The sequence below is a fragment of the Miscanthus floridulus genome, chromosome 9 (assembly GCF_019320115.1).
Source record: "Miscanthus floridulus cultivar M001 chromosome 9, ASM1932011v1, whole genome shotgun sequence".
Classification (NCBI taxonomy): domain Eukaryota; kingdom Viridiplantae; phylum Streptophyta; class Magnoliopsida; order Poales; family Poaceae; genus Miscanthus; species Miscanthus floridulus.
The window spans coordinates 117,826,083-117,847,835 of NC_089588.1; the positions used below are offsets into that span (position 1 = coordinate 117,826,083).

The following is a 21,753-nucleotide window of genomic DNA, read 5'->3' on the forward strand; positions in this document are numbered from 1 at the left end:
GCCAGTGACATTTTAGTTGATTAGCTCTTCGATTGGAAATTCACGTGTCGCAAACATATCATTATCTGTTTCTCTCTTTTTTCTTTCACATACTAGTTAACTTTCTTTTGGCCATCTCTTGTTTTTGGGTCACGCTCTACAGATGGTTTCCGAGTGCGGCAAGGTGCATGGGGACCTGCATTGAGTCCAGCGATGACGCATTCGAATTGACATGCCTGTGTGAAAGCCCGGATGGAGCCGGAACCACCTTGGCGACATGTAGTTCCTTCAGTTGGTAATATTCTGAATTGTTCTTACATTTGCCATTTTGTTGCGATGTGTTGTGCAGTAAAGTGATTTCCTGCAGGGCCAAGGAGATGCAGATTCTACGGTGTGCTGGTCAAATTGTGAGAAGGAAGGAGAGGGAAGAGGAGCATTAGGAGGAGGCCTGAAGACTATTGAGGAGAAGAAGCAACTATACAAGGCAAACCAGGAGCTCAAGTCTAACAAGAACACTGAGCAGTGGATTAGACTGGTTCCGTTTATTGGTGTCACTGTTGTTTGAAACATGCAGTGCAATGCAATGAAAAATGGTGCCAGCATGAATTTCGGGCATCAATAGTTTCTTAATACGTGGTTTGGTATATTGTGTCTGAAGGACCGAAACGGCAACCAGAGGGGGGTGAATGGGAGCCTCAAATTTCTTTCGAAATGTTTGGCCGCTGTCCCAAAATCACCGCCAAGAACGAGAAGCAAACGCCGTGATGTCCACGACCCAAATGATTGGGTGGATATTCCCTAGGAACACAGCAGGACACCACAAACTCAATTGGAAAGCACTCACAAAACCGAAACACTGAGAATGAAGCACTGAACTCTGATAGAGAAGGAGCAAGAGCCCAACCAAAAATACTTAGGCCAACTGGTGACAAAAGTACTTTGGAAAGTTCCTTAGGATGTTAGAAAACCAATGCAAAAAGCAGAACTCAACTCGGAGTTCAAACGAGCAAGAACCGAACGAAATAGCACAACCTGGGAACGCAGACAGTCTGCTACAGTACCACAGACTGTACAAAATCAGAAACAGGAGGGCGGACTGTCAGAAACTCGACTGCGAGAAACTGATTCTGTTCGTGACTGAAACAGGAGGGCGGACTGTCCGCACTTTGGGACCGGACTATCTGCGCCTGGGGCTGAAGCAGAGCACCGGCCTCACCTATGCTTGGCCCTGATGGCCGGACTGTCCGGGGGTGCTCCCGGACTGTCCGGGACTCGCGAAACAGCCTAGAAACAGTTCGCCCGAAAATCGTCCAAACACAAAATCACCCGATTTGTGACCAAATCAAAACCAACTGCCAACAAAATTGAACCAAGGGATCACAAGGCAGTAGGTGAGCTACTTCTAAGAGATCATCGCTCAAAGTTGAGTCAATCAACGGGAAATTTGGATCAAGCGAAGAACACTGGTTTTTTCCTCTTAGAAAATTGAATCGCCCCGATCTATGAACTCGTGAGGATTCAGTCAAATTCCTTCGGTGGAAAGGATCAACTCACGTCCTAGTTCATTCCAAATCAATCGGTTTGACTCAAAACGACCCACAACTCAAGATTCAAGCAAAAACGTGCGAAGGGGTGGAGAGGAAGAAGCAAGAACGCGAAGAACACGAACGAGAATTGGACAAAAGATCATACCACGCATCCCGGAGGGCACGAGGAGGTTAGGGCCTCCATTCCCGCAAAAGTTCTCTGGTTCGATTACACGGATGAAGTGCTAAAACATCCGAGGACCTCAAGCACACCTAGAGGGACGGAGAAGAGCTAGGGAGGAGAAAATTAAATGGCAAGAGGTGAGGGTGATTGGGGCACCCTCATCGGCACTCAACGAGAGGAAGAGGGGGGAGGAGGGAGGAGGAAGGAAGGGGAGGAAATGAAGGGGAGACCGTGACGGCAGCCGTTTAGGCACTGCCGCCTCCTCTGGCTGGCAGAGGCGGCAGCGGCCGCACGAGGTCACGGTGAGGGATGCTCTAGCAGCGGCGGTGCAGTCGCCCCTCGTGTCGCCACTCGGGGAGATGACGCGGGGGTCCCTATCTTTTCCTCCTCTTATGTTTCATCATTGGGGATAAGAAGGCTTGATTCATTTAGACTCAACTTTGCAGTTATTACTTTCGTTCCTGAAGAATCAGATGCTAAGACACAGAAATTGCCCCATTAGGTTGCTTAGCTTTAGTTTGATACTTTTTTCCCTGAGGTGCTTGCAAATAATTTTGGCAAGCGCAGTAATCAATCTTCCTTCTAATTGTTGATATACTCTAGAAATTATATATTGTTGCAGCGTACGGAAATGTGGACTCACAGGGGTAAAGAGCAAGGCTTTGTGCTGAAAATAGATTATGAGAAGGCTTATGACTGGGTTAATGTGGAGTTCTTTGAATAGTTGATGAGGATGAGAGGCTTTGGCTTCAATTGGATTTATTGGGTGAATAGGTTCAGTTGGTGTGATAATTTATGGGGAAGCTTCTTGTTGTTGATGTTTTTCTTTTTACCAAAATCATGATGGAATCTGCTAAGCAGGGTTTTATTAAAGGTTTGCTGCCAGATTTTGGTGACAGATGTATCAGCCTTCAATAAGTTTATGATAATTTGTTGTTCTTAGAAAATACTCCCTCCGGTCATAAATATATGACATTGTTGAATTTTTACAGTATTCAAGGTGCAACTTTGACCACTATTTTTCTATTATAATATAGTTATAATTTCTAAAAAATATGAGATTATTAAAGTACCTTTCAAGACAAATCTATCCATATGATTTTCATGTTTCTAAACTAAATATATCGAAAGGGAGTAACATAGATAAGGCTAGGAATGAATTTGGCATGTTTTCAGCAATACATTGATAATGAAAGGAGATGACCATTCCCATAAAAAAGGAGAATTACTCTTGAAATTCTCATAAAAGGAGATGACCGAGGGAAGCAACATAGATAAGCTAGGAATGAATTTGGCATGCTTCGACAGTGGTGGCTATAAAAAAGGAGAATTACTCTTGAAATTCTCATAAAAAAGGAAAACATTTGGCCTTTGATTAGGTACTTTGGCGGAAGAATATGGAGAACACTCAAAAGCTGGCTGTTGCTAGCTGTGCCCAGACTCGAAGCAACAAAAGATGGATGGTAATAATATTGCAATTATAGAGCAGATGACTTGTGCTCCCCTAAAGATATGACGACATTGAAGGATATGAGATACGATGGCACTGAAGAGGATGAAAAATGGGTGGACAGTGATGATCCAAGATCGTGCTGGTCTACTGGTTTATGAAAAACCTGATCATGAATGCAATAGGGACTCTAGAGAGATGAAGAGTTCTTTTAGGTTGGCTTGTTGTGTGGCTCTCTCATTCGTTTTGGTTAGGCTTGTACTGTTTTTAACACAGTACCTTGATGATGGAGCTGTAGTATGGCCTTGTTTCGTTTGTTAATGGAACAGGTCTGGAACTTGTTTAATCTAAACTACAAATAGAAAGAAGGCACATAAAGATCACTGGTCATAGTGAATATATAAAAATTAAGCACATAAAGATCACTGGTCATGGTGAAGTGCAGGGTGAGGTGCCTGTGTAGACCAGCAATGGCAGTCGGCACATCAGCTTCTTCGTAACCATCAAGTAACAATCAAAGAACAAACAAAAGGTGCTCCACAAAGATCAAGGAAGATGATGAATCCTAGTTAGTGGTACAGTATTTTTTCAGAGGTCAATTTCTTTCAGGGTTCACTAGTGACTTTGCAATGACGGCTTTGCTTCCCCATGATGTTTTCTTCTCTCGCCTATACAAGTCATGAAGAAGAGCACATGAAAATTCCAACAAAATAAACACGGAAGAACAATGAAGCAGTTCACAGCCCATGAAGTACTCTAAAACAATGACATGCGTTCCGTGTCCCGAGAAGTTGACAAGACTAACTTAGCACCTTTCTCCCCAGAAGTGGATGATATTGGAAAATAAATGATGAAAATTCAACTCTATTGGCACAGATGGAACTCGAAACTTTTGAATCGCAGATCATGCAGGCTTATTATCACCCAGCAGAGAATAAAAAATTTGTCTATATATTACTGAGAAAATGCATTACTCGAAATGAATACTACATATATGCGTACGTTACATCATGAACTGATGATATGCCAGGCGGGTATATCATACGCCTTGCCCTGTCCTGTTGCTCCCTTCTCTCAATGTTACGTTGGTATTACAACGCAAGATACAAATACACGCACTTCCCACAGGTCCATCTCTCTCTCTCTCTCTACAATATGAATCACTTCTGGACTAGTTCTAAAGCTTATCTGAGAACTGACAAGAGTAAAAACGTAAAACAAACTATAATTTAGACCACAACAGTCAAAACTCCAACAAATAACTCAGTAGGTGAGTCACGATTATTTGGCACCAAAATGACTAACATTCTCATTGTCACAAGCAATCATATCACCATATGAAACCTGAAATATCAACAACAAATAGGAATCTTATTCAGCCAACATTTGTGAAAAAAATGGTTGATGTATGAGATGCAAATATAAGTTCCAGAAAATATTAATGCGTGTCATTTTCAAAACGTACCTGGTGGCATATACAGTATGTCTGATCCACATCCATCGATGTACCTGCTTTCTTGCTGCTACCTGGAGGGGGCCTTAAATCAAAGTGCATACTCCTTTCCATTCCAATTCTCTTCTCTCTCTCTGAACTTCTTTGATGCTTGAGGCGTACTGCAGCCATGTATTCTCTTGTCGTCCCTGCTAACCACCGGAATTGGAGGAAGGACTGGTGGTTCATCTGGAGGTATCTTCCCTTCTGTAAGTTAAAGAGGAAAATTCAAATAATCTGTTAGATGAAGAATTAAGCATGGCATCCCACAATGATGTTTAAATCTAACATGATTGCTTATACCGGCCTTGCTTTAAATCTTCTGCAAACTGGCCCAAGTCTTTGTCAAGGCATTTGATGTGGCTCTCAATCTGTAGAATAATTCCCAAGGTGAAAACAAATACAATTAGATATCCACACAAAACAAGTGGCACCGAGTAAAATGGGAAGACTACTAAAAGTGGACTTCATTCCTAGAGCGGTTTGGATTCCCCAAATTCCTCTAATTCGGCAAGGGGATAGATTGAGGTGACATTGTAATTTGTATTCTAGAATTCGATTTACGTAACCGCTGTTAGTCTTCTGAAAACCTGGCCATATATAGATATTGGGTGGCATATCAAACAATATGAATCGTAGCCTATATTTAAATTTAATTTCTTCTTGCTGGTTGCTTTGCAGTAATTTTAAGTAGTAACCAGTATGCTTTCAAATTTGTGCGACTTATAATTGTAACAACTCAGAGCACTTATTGACCGGTTGACCCTGGAATTTGTTTTGATTTGTACAAATGCATACTCTTGCACAAATTTTGGAGTTTGGCACAAAATGTTGGAGCTTGATTGGGGAATAGAAATCGAACAGCAACTGAGGTAACTACCAAACATGGAATAAATATATCGTGGCCCTAGTTAAACGTTTAACATAGGAAAAAATGGTCATACCATAAGCTCCTCAGGCCACAATACAAGGAAATGACAGGAAGGAAGCAGTACCAGGTCATAAGCTTGGCGTGCTAGCGATACTTTCTCGGTGCAGAGACTCAGTGCATTGTCCTGGCTAGCTTCAATATCCTTCTCATCCTCTCCATCGCCATGTCATCATCATCATCCATGTTTGGCCTATCATACCCATGGGACGACACTCGAGATATTTTGTCGGCTCCTTGGTCTGACCCATAATGCCTGGATCACAAAACCGCAAGGTGACAAAAATTACAAACTTGGGCAAATAATTGTCTATCCACATATCATCACACCAAGCAGACCGCATTATGACGAATTAAAAACTTGAGCAAAAGAATCATCCACGTATCATCACGCCAAGAAGCAATCAGTGCTAAAAATGTCATCTACAATTCATCGAGCTACAGCTTAGTATGCCCAACTGTAAAAAAAATTGTCTAAATATTAAGCAAACGGAAGAAATGAACAATTGCAGCCGAACAAATTCATTTTTCTTCTTAAAAAATGCCGTCGAGCTCACGCATGGCGGAGAGGATCCTCTGCAGGTCGCCTACCAGGGTGTTCGAGTCTGCACGACTCCAAACACAAACCAACCCAGTAAGGGTGGCGAGCAACCAAAGACGGTAAATAATTCCATAATCCGCGAATGGGAAGCGTGAAAGTCTCACACTCCAGGTACTCGTCGATGTACACGTCGGTGCAAGCAATTGCCATGCCGGCCGGTTTGTGGGCGGATTCCGCCGCTCCGGGCTTCGATTGGGGGATTAGGGTTTCGTAGGAGGGAGACAGGTGGGAAATTTCTTTGTAATTCAAGAGATTTGGGGTCATAATCTATCTGGTTTGGAACGATTCTTCTCGCTTGGTCTACGGGGTTGGGCTGGTCCGTGAGCCTCAAGGTCGTGGTCCAATAGTTTACTGGGCCTGCCAAGTTTCGAACCGTACTGTCTGGTTTCGTAAATTCAATTCAATGTTGTGATATTCAATTCAGTCCCTAAAACGAAATATGGTCGCCAACGGCAGGACCATTTGCCGCCTCGCCACTTGGAATGGGATATCCACAACCTCGGTCACATCGATGAGGCCGTCTGGATGGTCATGCACTGCGACACGCTCTCTAGAGCGCGGGGGAGATGGTTGCCACGGCCACAAGGACAAGGAGGACAGTCATGGTGAGGACGGCAAGATTGGCCATTTTCCCGCGTTTTGGTGGTGATGATTGTGTTGGCGCTGCTTGTGGTGGCTTGGAGTGACTTCCTGGTGGTGCTAGTTAATTTGAGCTTTTCAGTTGTCGAGATGATCAAATACTGGTGTGCAGAGTGCTCTCACAAAGAGAAAAGCTACTCCAAAAAAGATTAGCCGGAGTGTATGCTGAAATTTAGAGTCGCACTTTCCTATTTCATAAACACTAGCTCGATCCCTAGGGATATATGTTCTTACAGGAGTGAACAACTAATGTGTGTGGGAGTGCCAGGCATGAACTTGGTATGCAGATCACTGTCTAGACGAGGAATGAAATTCCCTCTTCTGGATAGACAGGGAAGCTTTTTTTCGTAGATTAGACGAGGCAACCTTGTTTACACCCGACCATTCAAGATAACACTTCCTGCACTCATCCAGGACGTATTCGTCCACCCACATGTTAACAAAACCGATATAAACTTACAAGACCTGCTTGCTGTAGACCTCCCTGTTGCTTCGTGCACTTAAGTAGCGATGAATACGTCCGGTGGTGAGGATGTGTCGTGGGGCACGGCAGGGGCATCGCGCACAGCTAGGGCATTGAAGGCCTTCACAGCAGCAAACAACAACATGGCAGACAGGTGGTGAGGACGCGTCGTGGGGCATGGCAGGGGCATCGCGCACGGCTACGGCATCACGCATGGCCACGGGCAGCCCCCCAAGGGAGATTCAGCTTCAGGTCCGAAAGACCGATCAATGCAGACCAAGAGGAGCAACTCTCAGGACGCCTTGTTTAGCATCTCCCCCGATGTGATTCGAACTTACAGAGCCGCTTGCCCCCATGCCGCAGCGCGCAGCACAGCGCCAACCACTCCCAAGCTGCAGTATCCAGCAGCGCTCCCAGGACAGGGTCCAGCCAGGCCGCAGCGCGCAATGCCAGTGCCTGGCCCAAGCGCCACCAGAACCCAGCAAGCGACGCCCATGCCTGGGGCGGTCAACCTGGCGCCGCCAACCCGGCCCGCCCCCTGATGGAGGTGAACCATGCGCGGCGTCGGAGCTACGTGGAGCCGGCCACTAGCGCAGGGGGGACGTCAGATCTAGCCTGGGGGACACCGGATCCACACAAATCGGCGCTCAAACGAGAGGAAGAGGGGGGAGGAGGAGGAGGAAGGAGGGGAGCAATGGGAGGGGAGACCGTGACGGCAAGCGCTTAGGCACTGGCGCCGGCCGCCACTGCCTCCAACCGCCAACACCGGCCAGACAGAGGCGGCAGCCGGCCGCACGAGATATCGGTGAGGGAGGCTTGGCAGTGGCGGAGCAGTCTGCCCCATGTCGCCTCTCGGGGAGACGACGCGGGGTTCCATATCTTTCCTCTCTTTTGTTTCATCATTGGGGATAAGAAGGCTTGATTCATTTAGACTCAACTTTGCAGTTATTACTTTCGTTCCTGAAGAATCAGCTGCTAAGACACATAAATTGCGCCATTAGGTTGCTTAGCTTTGGTTTGATACATTTTCCCTGAAGTGCTTGCAAATAATTTTGGTAAGTGCAGTAATCAATCTTCCTTCAAATTGTTGATATATTCTAGAAAGTATATATTGTTGCAGCGTACGGAAATGTGGACTCACAGGGGTAAGGAGCAAGGCTTTGTGCTGAAAATAGATTATGAGAAGGCTTATGACTGGGTTAATGTGGAGTCTTTGAAGAGTTGATGAGGATGAGAGGCTTTGGCCTCAATTGGATTTATTGGGTGCATAGGTTCAGTTGGTGTGATAATTTATGGGGAAGCTTTGATGTTTTTCTTTTTGCCAAAATGATGATGAAATTTGCTAAGCAGGGTTTTATTAAAGGTTTGCTGCCAGATTTTGGTGACAGATGTAGCAGCCTTCAATAAGTTTATGATAATTTGTTGTTCTTAGAAAATACTCCCTCCGGTCATAAATATATGACGTTGTTGAATTTTTACGGTATTCAAGGTGCAACTTTTACCACTATTTTTCTATTATAATATAGTTATGTTTCCAAGACAAATATATCCATATGATTTTTATGTTTCCAAACTAAATATATCGAAAGCTATTAACGGCTAATATTTTAAAAGTTCGACAAAATCTTGGTCAAAGCTCAGTATCTGTGACCGAAGGGAGTAACATAGATAAAGAGTAACATAGACTAACTTAATTAGCAGCTTTCTCCCCGGACGCGGATGATAGTGGAAAATAAATGATGAAGTGGAAAATAAATGATGAAAATTGAGCTCTATTGGCGCCGATGGAACTCAAAACTTTTGAATGGCAGATCATGCAGGCTTGTTATCACCCAGCAGAGAATAAATTTTTTTGTCTATATATTACCGAGAAAATGCATTACTCGAAATGAATACTGCATATATGCGCAAGGATGGCAACGGATCGGGTTTGGGGCGGATATCCGCGGGTTTCGGGTTCTGCGGGTTCGGGTTTGGGGATGGTTTTTCACCCACGGTTTTCGGGTTCGGGGCCCCGAAACCAATCGGGTTCGGTTTCGGGTTTGGTTTTCCACCCGTGGATATCCAATGGATATCCGAAATAAATCATTTGGAATTAAAACTCATGTTTTATAATATACTAATAATAATTTGTTTACTTAGATTATTAACTTTATTTAAAGTTGACTCATGAAAATATTTATTATTTGTTGCCTTTTGTTTATACATGTGAATATGTGTATATATATCTGCGGGTTTCGGGTATCCATTCGGGTTTTGGGTATCCGTTCGGGTTTCGGGTATCCGCGGGTTTGGTTTTGGTGATGGATTTCCACCCGAATCGGTTTTCGGGGCGGATTCGGGTTTCAATTTCGGGTTTCGGTTTTGGGTGCATGGAGACTCCACCCGATCCGAACCCGACCCGTTGCCATCCTTATATATGCGTACGTTACATAATGAACTGAATGCCAGGCGAAGCTAGGTATATCGTACGCCTTGCCCTGTCCGGTTGCCCACTTGTCTCAATGTTACGTTGGTATTACTACGCAAGATACAAATACACGCATTTCCCACAGGTCCATCTCTCTCTCTACGCACGAAAGTAGAGTACAAAACTAACAACATCATTCAGGACAACATAAAATTTGCCCCGACTCTCCTTTTTAAGCCGCCTTTGTTGTAAGAAGAGCATGCATGCTGCAGAGGAGAATGCTTTAGTGGCAAAAGCTAGCATTGTTTCCCTCACATGCATGCTTTGGGGAGCACGCATATGCACCTTTGCCTAAGGACAACAAACTAGCACGAGAGAGTACAATCACTTTATCCTTTGTCTGTCGTTTCTGTTGCTGCTAGCCGTGAGCCTAATTCGAATGCCCCGAGGTGCACGTGACATCGGCTACTTTACTCTGAGTAAACTGATAAAATGCCCATCCTTCCCTCCTTTGCAGAGATAGAGCATGCCTCATGCATTAGATTCTCCTTGATCCGTCGGGCTCTACCATAAGACTACGTACTCGCACGAATCATGATAGTGTCCAGATCGAGGAACACTGCTGCTGAAGACCAGTTTCCGTGAGGTAAAGCTAGCTTAGATATTGTCATGGATTTCATTTGTGTAGCTCATAACTTGACACATGTCCGGTCACGGTTCCCGTATATGTCCAATCAGCATTTAGCGTGTTGGGATGATGACAAACACCTTGATTGTACCACTGATGCCTTGTCCTACTGTTTGTACGGCGTGAGTTTTTTTATGAGAAGTGGTGCAGCTCCACCAAAGAAAAAGGTCATCATGTTGCCGACAAGAACCCGCGGACTCAGGAAAATCAACACACACTGAACTCAGGGAGCCTACTGAGGGCATGCACAACGCACCAACTTGATCCACACGAGCGATGGTGGAATACAAATACGGCAAAAACACAGGACACAATATTTCGCAAGAAAACAGGTTAGCCTCTTTTTCTTTCATTTTTTTTGCCAACTCATGAAACAAGCTACATGCTTACAAATAGAAGATGCATGCTTACAAACAAGCTCTATGCTTACAAATAGAAGATCCACACCTGCTTGAAAGTAGCACTGGTGCTTACATAGAATGGTTGGTTAATGAAGTAATGCGACTGCTAATAAAAATCGAATATAAGGACGCACGTTTAGTAATGCTTCCTGCAGATGCAATAAACCTACAAGTCAGATAGCCTTGCATATCCTTGGAGTCTTTTCTTTCTCCTGTCGGGTATGTCTTGCTTAGTACAATTGAGTACTCATGATTTTATTTCCCTCTATTGCAGGTGATAGGTGGATGCTAGAGCTAACTCTTATGTGTGGATTCCTCCTGGTAGGCTCAGAGAGGATTTCCTTTACGCTGCGATCATAGTCTCTTTTTATAACTCTTACTAAATGTTTTTATAAATAAAAGTTTTATAATCTATTGTCATAGTTTATATAACAATGCTTCATCATGCCATGAATAGATATTTATTTATTTTCGTTGTAATCCTGATCACATGTTTCCATTCCGCTATTAAATTAAATTATTCATAACTCTGATAACATGTTCATATTCCGCTGTTATAAATAATAAATATTATACTCTGATGCTGTATTAAAACTGATGTAAGAAATGGCTAAAATGATGTAAGCTTTATTCTCTCATTTGTGATCCTGATGGAAAAAAATATAGATTTTTGGGTTCTCCCTCGAGGTGTGCCTAACGGAACCGTGTAATTTGGTGTCCTCCCTTGAGTACTTAGTGTCTAATGGAAGACAAGTACTCCTGAGAGGCATTAGATTAGGCAGTTCTGTCATAGGTGGTATCAGAGCAAAAATGAGAAAATAAAGCTTCAAAAACCTTTTCTAAAATAAAATTATACAACAAATTCTTTTCAAAAGAATAGGACATTTTTATGTGAAGTTATATAAGTAGCCCTATTACTATGGTTATGTCTCTAGGATAGATGCACTCTGCTAACTTAGATAGGCTTAATCAAGTTTTCTGCAGGTACACTGACCCCGAGCATAGTCCGATAGTATCGACAAGCTACAGAAAGAGAACGATGTGCCAAAAATTTGAGAACGGTTGCCCTATATGTTGGCAATAGTGGAAGGACATATAGGATGTGCATTCATGCATATCCTGTTGTTGCATTATAGTGCCCATATTGCTTGCAAATACAATATCCATAGGTGTCACGTGTGTCGTATTGTGCATGACTGACTCATTCCTGTTCTTGAGTTATTTCTGCACTGTGGTTTCGTGCTCCGCGTTCACCCATGGTTCATGCCGGTCATGACCCATGTCTCCCCATACTCTTTTCTGCGCTCTTGTCGGACACTTGCTCTACAGTCTACTAGTCAGTAATGGCATCGGACATCGCTCGCCTTGAATGCGCAAAATTTGGTCGATTCATTCATAGTGATCCCGCACAGGAACCCTAGTGGACTGCGCCAGCACCGCTGAATGCTCCGCGTTTATAAGTAGGGCCTGGCTTAGCCAATGGTACCACCATTCGATGCACTTTAGCTCGTCTAGCTTTTCCTTTGAGCAAGCTTTTTGCTCAGCCGTTCCTTGCAACCACCGCCAGAAATGGCAGGAGCCTAGGTTAGTAGTTACAACCTGAACGTTGAGGGTTTTCCCAAAATCCTGCATACCACCCTACAAAAGCTCAAAGTCAAAGATCGTCCCGAGTATGAGGGCCGTGAGTATGAAAAGCATGGCACCGAGTGGTGTGAGGTTATCGTCTACATTGGGAAGAGTGAAGAGTTTCCCAACATCACTAAGTCTAGGATGTGATTGCAACCGGGTTTTGCTTCATTGACACCTACCAGGTTGTGGCCCACAAAGCCTTGCGGTACCTTTGCCAGATCTATGAGGAGCCCATTGCTCGTACCCCTATGAGGTTCATTCCACCTTTGGAAAAGAATCGACAGGCATGAAGGGCTCACATGGAGGCTTTGCAAGGGCAGGATGCGCAAGAAGATAGTCCAACCATGGTGCACTTGACCAAGTACCTACTTGCTCTAGATGAGCAGTATGACCGACAAGCTTTGGAGCTAAGGACGTGCCTCCGGTGAGCCGAGGAAGCCAAGATCTTCTCCAAGATGCTCCAGGTGCAACTTGCCAAAGCGCATGCCAGTGCGGCAACCGTGGAGAGTCGGGAGACTGCCATATCGAAAGCCTTAAAGGAGGTTGAAGATCAACATGTCCATCAGCTAGGAGAGGCCTTCCTGGTCACCAGGGCCAAGCAGAGGATGCTGGTTGCAGAACGACATGATCCCTTGATCATGGAGGGAATTCCTGTCTGCCTACTAGAAAGAAGAGAATCGGTGTTGCAGTACCGCCAGCACCCCCACCCTCAAAAGTGTCAGAAGTAGAACCCTTGATTCCTCTCACTCAGCAATTTGCCTAGAGAGGAGGCAGATCCATAGCCAGGACAGTAGAAGAATCCGCCGAGCCCGAGAATGAAGATGCGTGGTCTAGAGTAGATTAATTGCCTTGGGATATTGTACCTATAGTAGTAGTGCTTTTCGTCGCTGTCCTCTAGTATTGTACTCTTGCCATTGTTTTTCATCCGTAGTTGTTGAGATTGTTCGACCATAGGGAATGATGTGTCGTGAATGGGAGCCTGTATGCCTGTATGATGTGTCAGTATAAGACCGTTGGAATGTGCATTTTGTTGACCAAGTACCTTTACCAAGTTACACCACCGTACCGTTTTTGCTACAAAATATTCTCCTTGAAAATATTCGGGTGTTTCAAATGGGAAATCCACAATGGGTTGATGAAATAGTGTTCTCACAAGGTAAACAAGAGAACATGGTTTTGGAGGAAGAACGTATGGCATGGTTTTAGTTTATATGAAAGACGGATGGATAAGGAAGGGAAGAAAAGAAGAGTAGTAAGGAAAGTTAGCCTCGGGTAGTTGGGGGTGATTGTAAAAGCCTAAGTGAATGTCATGTCCCAAGTCTTGTGTTTAGTTGACCGCACTATGTATGCCGGGTTATTTCGCTGCGTGCCCTACGAACATCGTTTGTGTCGGGTCCATTAGCACCTGGTTCTCACATAGCCGCGGCATCGTGCTGCTCTCACCGTCTTCGTGCACTGTGCATTTCTCCATTTCCCAGCATCCGGTCGGCTCTCGACCCCACGCCTCATCCCCCGTACCTGACCCCCCATCCCCCTCCCTTCTTTCTTCTTTTTGGGACACGGCCGCCTGCACGCTTGCCTCGTTGAGCGGACCCCCCTCTCTTCTCCTTTATTTCCCTCTCTGCCGCTCGCACAGGAAGTGCACCATGGCCGACATTATCCCCACGGCATGAACCATCTGTGTATGCCATTCATGTCGCCTCCACATATAGTGTGTTGCGCCCCACCTCCGTTCGCCAATATAAGATACCCTTGGTCCTTGCTCATCTCCTTCATCCCTAATGTCCTTGCATTCGGAGTAGAGCTACGAGATCCAATCTAAAGAGAAGAAGGATCTGGTTTTCTAAGAAGTTCAAGTCTACCATTGGTTAGTTCGGTCTTAGGGTTCACAATGTTTGACTTCTCAGTCTCCTACTTCTGAATCTGTTGGTCATACGCTATGTTTTGGATAATCATTATCTTGTTGTTTCTCCATTTCCCTCGTCTATTTCGACTTCTAGATTAAGCCTTGGTTGTACTAGGCGGCTCTTAACCATGTATCCCTAAATCCCTGTGTGGTTTAGCATTTGAAGTCGTGTAATCTTTCATGTGATCTCTGATTTACAAAATGTAATCGCATTCCCCCCTTCTAGTTCTTGCTTCAAATCTCGGGACGAGATTCTTTTTAGGGGGGTTGGTTGTATCACCTCTGGTGTTACGAGCTTGCTTAGCACTAGGATTTAGACCTAAGAGGATTTACCAAAATGATTTTCTTGGATTTTAAAATTTAACTTATGTTTAAAAGTGTCAATTTTGGCGAATTATATTGAACAACGGTTAATTAGTTCCTAGATGTTTGTTGGTACAAGTTAGTATGACGTATGGACTAGTGTATGAAATGCGTAGTGGTTGAAATTAATTCAGTTCAGGCATATTAAAAATTATGGCAAAAGCGCTAAAGGTTATTAGTTCTAGCTAAGTTATTATTCTCTCTACGTCGGGAACAATAGTAGACAATGTCATTTTGGCATTCGATTTTCAACAAAAATAGTTAAGCACTACATCAATGTTTTTGCATAATCGGTTTGCAGTTAGGTGTATACGAGGACATGGTGTAGGTAGTGGTTACGTTAGAGTTACGATGCTCACGCAAAAATTGGCCGAACTTCGCTAGAATGCAGTGAATCGTGTCGTTGGCGCTCTGTTCGTGAACCGGCACCTGTAGCGAGCAATCCTAGCCGCACACCTTAATTACCTCGCCTACTCTACTTGGTGTCACTGCTGCACTGAACGAGCACAGTAGGCGCCATGTGCGAATGCTCCCTCGCGTCCTTGTTCAGGAGCGTTTTAATGGATAATTTGTCGAGCTGGCTGCCTTCGCATTCCGCCAAGTTTGAGTCATGCTGTCTATGCGCTAGTGTGACGATAGTGGTGTGTCCCCTTGCTCTGAATCAGTCATTTGATTTATTGCATCGTGTCGCGTTGCTCCTGCCAGCCACATTGTGCCAGGCCACCTGCCCCTGCCCCACGCCATGTTTATGAGGTTGGTGATGAACCGCTGGCTCCCCACTCTCTCTTTTTCTGCTTGCCTCTATCTCTGATTGTCCTTGCCTACCTCTGTGCTGAGCCAAGCAACTGATGAGTCTACGCCAGCACATGTGCCTCTGTCGCTCAGTCATGTCGTGCCAACACGGGGTCAGGCCGAGTCAGACCTGCCTCTCCTTCCTTTTTCCTCTGTCGCCAAGGTCGACGCAACAGCTCCATTAAATTTGTCTAGGATAGATGACCGTCTCAGGGCCACCATCCACCACTAGGTCACTTAGTCACCGAGCCCTAGGAGCGCCATCACAGGGCCACCGTCGCTGGGCCTTCCGCCATGCCATCGTCGCCCAGCAACCATGCGTGAGCACGCACACCCCCATAGCCCCGCAGCGCTGTCCTATGTGAGCCGAGTTCGGCCACTGCCACTGCCACTGCACTAGGCCACCATAGCCGGCTGCTGCCCCTCGGCCCCGCGCTGCTGCCTTGAGCATGTCCCCACCGTGGTTGCGCCTACCGTCGTTTTCCTGGCTTTCGCGTATGCGCACGAGCGCGCAAGCTCCATGGCCGCGTTGGACTATAGCCCCTGCTCTTGCTCTTTCCCCAGCTCACTTTCCGCTGCTGGCCTCGGCGAGTCAACGCACGCCATGCCGCTGCCCTATGGCACCCGCCTCGGCCGCGCCTACCGTCGCCCTGCCTCCATGGCGAGCGCGCTCGTGCCCTAGCCTCGCGCTGAACCTATGGCTCCTCGGTGCGCCCGAGCCACAGCGCCTCGCCGCTGTCCGCGTCGGTACAGTTTTGCCACCGTGGCCGCTTGCCTCGAGCCCCACGCAGCTTCACCTCGAATCGAGCCTCCTCTGCACCATCGCTGTGCAATCGGCCGCGCACCTCCCCGCACCACCCCGTCCCTGCTATTGATGCCCCGTAAGGCTCGAGCAGGGCCTTGCTAGGGTGCGCCTGTCTGCCCGGTGCCATGGAGCCCGCCCTTGCCTGCCACCGCCTGCTGCCTGGCGCCGACGAGGCAGCCGCCGCCATCGCCCCACGGTTGGTTGTGTGCACGTGTGGCGGGTGCTCCACCAGTCCCGCCTGGCCACGCTATTATCATCCTCAGGTGCGGCCAAAGCCACTAATGCCCCCCAGCTGTCACCCCACGACAGCACCACCATCGGCGAGCCGCTCCTTTGGGTGATGGATTGCTTCCCCATCGCGTGCTCTATTCCGGTGAAGGTGAGAAAGGTGAATAGAAGCTAATACAGGATTCTTGGTGTAAAATACGTGACCCAAGTGAATAGTGCTGATGTATTGTGGGGTGAATTATTAGAAGCTCAGGGGCCTCTTCGCAAATGTGCCATCATCGGACCGCTTGGGCTGGCTCGCTAGGCTATGACTTGCCTATCACTTGGGCCATCTGCGCCATTGCTGCTTACCACTTGGGCCACCGGTCGAGTGCGCCTATGGGCTCACCTGCGCTAGGCCGGCCTTGTGCCGCCGCACCTCGGCCGCACGCTGTGCATCTGCGGGCCGAGCCGCGCTCGCCGGTAGTGGGCCACGCTGAGGCCGCGTAAGGCTGCTGGGCCGAAAGGGGTGGCCGCCGGCCCTTTCCATTTCCTAAATGTTTTTCAAATATAGGTTTCTAGTTTAACTTGTAAAATCCATATAAAATAGTATAGGGATCAAAAATAGTGAAACCAATTTTATTAAGTTCCTAAAATCATGATCTATCTGCTAGTATATTTTGTTCACATAGTTAGATAATATTCTTGGAGGCTATATAATTAATTTGAGATACTTAATATTATAAAAATATAAACTTATAGGAATTTCAGTGATAAATTGGTGATTGTGTTGACTCAAAAAATTTCATAGTAAATTACTAATATTGTTAGCTACTTACTGTAATTATTGTAGCTCCAGAATAGTTAGTTTGCTAGATAGATGATGATGCCCTATTTTGAATAAAGATTAAATCGGTAGGATAGAATAAAGAAAACAACTTGGGTTTACATAACTAAAATAATTGTTGGGAAATAACGCCTTATTCGACAACATGGATATGTAGCCTAAGTACAGCCGTCGTTAGAACTAGCTCATTAACTTAAGAGGCATAAATTGTATTCTACGAGTCACGATTGCAGTTGATTAATTACGTCTTTGCATTGCATCGTGGAGTCATCGGGAGTTGCTGGAGAAATGGTGCTTTTGGAGATCGTGTTGCCATGATGGAAAGCTAAATTCTGATTAAATCATACCCAGACAAGTCCCAGTGCATAACCCCTATTTTTCTGTACTTTAAATTATATTTGTGCATTAAGTTTTAAGGAGTTGAATGAAACCCACTTACATATATATCTTTATCCTATGGGTCTTACTAGTATCACAGGATCATGTAGATTGCTATGCTACAGGACTCCGGTAGAAGTCAAGGGATTGCCTGCCACTCGCGAGAGATAGGAAATATATTACTATATTATTATCACTTGGAAAATATAAATGGTGAAAAGGAAAAATGGTGACCGGGTAGGGATATGGTTTTGCATATTGGTGGGTGTAAGAGGTTGTGTCCTGCGGCCAATGGGCCATAGCTTGGTTACACTATTTTCCCTGTCTATGTCGGTTAAGGACCGGACGTTGCATAAGTCTCTAGGCAAGTCATAGATTTATTATTCCGAGCACATACTTGGGTACGGGCAAAGGGAAGACTTGCTACTCTTTGTCATGGGTTCCGACTCTTTCCGAATAGAATGTCGGGGTGGTTTTTGGGTATTGGAGGTCCTTGCACCGCACTGAGTCTGGGACTCAGGGGCGAGGGCTTTGAGTCCTAGTTTGGACGGGGACCTGGACCCCATGACAGGAGAGTAGTGGGTTGGTCCTGCTTGTGCCTGGGGTACAAGCAGGACATGTATTTTTGGGGTACCCAGCTGGGCACATTGATTCACGAATCGCCGAGCGATCCGATATGGCTTGTCTATGGTCTAGCACCGTAGTAAGAACTGAAAGATGAAAGATGAAAAAAGGAAATCTGATTGCTTACCACCTGCTTGAAAGTAGCACAAGTGCTTACATAGAATGGTTGGTTAATGAACTAATGCGACTGCTAATAAAAATCAAATATAAGGACGCACGCTTAGTAATGCTTCCTGTAGATGCAATAAACCCACAAGCCAGATAGCCTTACATATCCTTAGAGTCTTTTCTTTCCTCCTATTGGGTAAGTCTTTGCTGTATAATTGAGTACTCAGGGTTTTCTTTCCCCTTATTGCAGGTGACAGGTGAATGCTAGAGCTAACTCTTGTTTGTGGATTCCTCCTGGTGGGCTCAGAGAGGATTCCTTTACGCTGCAATCATAGTCTATATTCATAACTCTTACTAAATGTTTTTATAAATAAAGTTTTATAATCTGTTGTCATAGTTTATATAACAATGCTTTATCATGCCATGAATATATATTTATTTATTTCTACTGTAATCTTGATCACATGTTTCCATTCCGCTGTTAAATTAAATTGTTCATAACTCTGATAACATGTTCATATTCCGCTGTTATAAATAATAAATATTATTCTCTGATGCTGTATTAAAAGTGATGTAAGAAATTGCTAAAATGATGTAAGCTTTATTCTCTCATTTGTGATCCTGATGGAAAAATGTAGATTTTCGGGTTCTCCCTTGAGGTGTGCCTGATGAAAACATGTAATTTGGTGTCCTCCCTTGAGTACTTAGTGTCTAATGGAAGACAAGGACTCATGGGAGGCATTAGATTAGGCGGTTCTACCACAGCCTGCCCCTCCCCTCCTCCCACCGGCGGTCGACCCCTCCCCTCCCTCTCTTTGGATTTGTCGCCCCCTCCCTCCCATCCCTCACAGGTGGAGCCCCTCCCCGGATCTACTGCCCCACCCCTCCCGTCGCTCACGGTGGCACCCCTCCCCCGGATCCACTGCCCTTCCCCTCCCCTCCCTCACCAGCGGCACCCCTCCCCCGGATCTGCCGCCCCACCCCTCCCTCAACGGCGGCTGCTGGCGTCATGGAGTAGTGGCGATGCGGAATAGCGAGCTAGGTCGTGGCGGCACAGAGCAGCGACGCGGGGTTACGGTGGCATTGAGCTACGGTGACGCGGCGGCCCGGGTCAGGTGGCGCAGGGCTACGGCGCGGCGGAGAAGCGGTGACGCTGTGGCGTGGCCGCGTTGGACTATAGCCCTGCTCTTGCTCTTTCCCCAGCTCACTTTCCGCTGCTGGCCTCGGCGAGTCAACGCACGCCATGCCGCTGCCCTATGGCACCCGCCTCGGCCGTGCCTACCGTCGCCCTGCCTCCATGGCGAGCGCGCTCGTGCCCTAGCCCCACGTGTGAACCTATGGCTCCTGCTGCGCCCGAGCCATAGCGCCTCGCCGCTGTCCGCGTCGGTATGGTTTTGCCGCCACGGCCGCTTGCCTCGAGCCCCACGCAGCTTCACCTTGAATCGAGCCTCCTCTACACCATCGCTGTGCAATCGGCCGCGCACCTCCCCGCACCACCCCGTCCCTGCTATTGATGCCCCGCAAGGCTCGAGCAGGGCCTTGCTAGGGTGCGCCTGTCTGCCCGGTGCCATGGAGCGCCCTTGCCTGCCACCGCCTGCTGCCTGGCGTCGACGAGGCAGCCGCCGCCATCACCCCACGGTTGGTCGTGTGCGCGTGTGGCGGGTGCTCCACCAGTCCCGCCTGGCCACGCTATTGTCGTCCTCAGGTGCGGCCAGAGCCACTAATGCCCCCCCCCAGCTGTCACCCCACGACAGCACCACCATCGGCGAGCCGCTCCTTTGGGTGATGGATTGCTTCCCCATCACGTGCTCTATTCTGGTGAAGGTGAGAAAGGTGAATAGAAGCTAATATAGGATTCTTGGTGTAAAATACGTGACCCAAGTGAATAGTGCTGATGTATTGTGGGGTGAATTATTAGAAGCTCAGGGGCCTCTTCGCAAATGTGACATCATCGGACCGCTTGGGCTGGCTCCCTAGGCTATGACCTGCCTATCGCTTGGGCCATCTGCGCCGTTGCTGCTTACCACCTGGGCCACCGGTCGAGTGCGCCTATGGGCTCACCTGCGCTAGGCCGGCCTTGTGCCGCCGTGCCTGGGCCGCACGCTGTGCATCTACAGGCGAGCCGTGCTCGCCGGTAGTGGGCCACGCTGAGGCCGCGTAAGGGCTGCTTGGCCGAAAGGGGTGGCCACCGGCCCTTTCCATTTCCTAAATGTTTTCAAATATAGGTTTCTAGTTTAACTTGTAAAATCCATATAAAATAGTATAGGGATCGAAAAATAGTGAAACCAATTTTATTAAGTTCCTAAAATCATGATCTATTGCTAGTATATTTTGTTCACATAGTTAGATAATATTCTTGGAGGCTATATAATTAATTTGAGATACTTAATATTATAAAAATATAAACTTATAGGAATTTCAGTGATAAATTGGTGATAGTGTTGACTCGAAAAATTTCATAGTAAATTACTAATATTGTTAGCTACTCACTGTAATTATTGTAGCTCTAGAATAGTTAGTTGCTAGATAGATGATGATGCCCTATTTTGAATAAAGATTAAATCGGTAGGATAGAATAAAGAAACAACTTGGGTTTACATAACTAAAATAATTGTTGGGAAATAACGCCTTATTCGACAACATGGATTAGCCTAAGTACAGCCGTCGTTAGAACTAGCTCATTAACTTAAGAGGCATAAATTGTATTCTACGAGTCACGATTGCAGTTGATTAATTACGTCTTTGCATTGCATCGCGGAGTCATCGGGAGTTGCGGAGAAATGGTGCTTTTGGAGATCGTGTCGCCATGATGGAAAGCTAAATTCTGATTAAATCATACCCAGACAAGTCCCAGTGTATAACCCCTATTTTTCTGCACTTTAAATTATATTTGTGCATTAAGTTTTAAGGAGTTGAATGAAACCCACTTACATATATATCTTTATCCTATGGGTCTTACTAGTATCACAGGATCATGTAGATTGCTATGCTACAGGACTCCGGTAGAAGTCAAGGGATTGCCTGCCACTCGCGAGAGATAGGAATATATTACTTATTATCACTTGGAAAATATAAATGGTGAAAAGGAAAATGGTGACCGGGCAGGGATATGGTTTTGCGTATTGGTGGGTGTATGTAGAGGTTGTGTCCTGCGGCCAACGGGGCATAGCTTGGTTACACTATTTTCCCTGTCTATGTCGGTTAAGGACCGGACGTTGCATAAGTCTCTAGGCAAGTCTAGATTTATTATTCCGAGCACATACTTGGGTACGGGCATAGGGAAGACTTGCTACTCTCTTGTCATGGGTTTTGACTCTTTTCGAATAGAATGTC

General features: G+C 46.1%; 1 pseudogene; it reads right to left on the bottom strand.

Annotated features, from left to right (window-relative positions):
- Nucleotides 1–4,316: 4,316 nt before the first annotated feature.
- On the bottom strand, nt 4,317–6,310 carry LOC136480700 (PHD finger protein ING2-like; annotated as a pseudogene).
- Between the last annotated feature and the right edge of the window lie 15,443 nt (nt 6,311–21,753).